The following is a 727-nucleotide window of genomic DNA, read 5'->3' on the forward strand; positions in this document are numbered from 1 at the left end:
TATCCACAGTGCAAACTGCGGTGATGAAACAAATGCATTTTCTTAACTGATCATGATAAATACCTCGGTTTGCATAGAAATGCCTGTTGATAACGAAATTAAATGTCAGCTCCAAAGTCTGCAGCTATAAGTTTAAGGTTGACTACATATTACGAATTTTTCTATTTTTATTCGTTAATACTTACGTCACAGGAAATGAGCGCATATATTAGAATAAATGAATACCATTACGATACAAAAATAGCAATTTTATCTGAGGTCTTGTCCAAAACTAATATTTAAGTGTCACGTGGCAATATTTAATTATTAATGGCTCTTCTGTCATTCCAATTATTCTCGCGGTCGAATATTTCCACGACTGGTAAAAATAGTTCGACCCGGTCTTGGAGAAAAAGGTGAAAGAGAAACTCGAGTACATTGAGGCTACGAGACGCGAATCGAAGTTTGGGTGTGCCACTACCACCGTCACCCGGCTCGGCAAATTCGGTCCATATACGTAAATTCTATACGTATGTACGACACGTACATAGCTATGCGATACGTTAAATAAGGTACATGCAAAACATGCTGTGTTATTTATCACCGGTGTTTATTATCCGGTTGTATTACTGAACTGTCTACTTGAACTGTGAACTTTGTACGCAACGATCCCTTTTTCCCCATTATATTTACAGCGTAATTTATTGCTGATAAAGAGTACACCTGGCAAAATTATGTATTCGATAAT

The sequence above is a fragment of the Ceratina calcarata genome, unplaced genomic scaffold (assembly GCF_001652005.2).
Source record: "Ceratina calcarata isolate Rehan_Ccalc_2016 unplaced genomic scaffold, ASM165200v1 scaffold477.2, whole genome shotgun sequence".
NCBI lineage: Eukaryota > Metazoa > Arthropoda > Insecta > Hymenoptera > Apidae > Ceratina > Ceratina calcarata.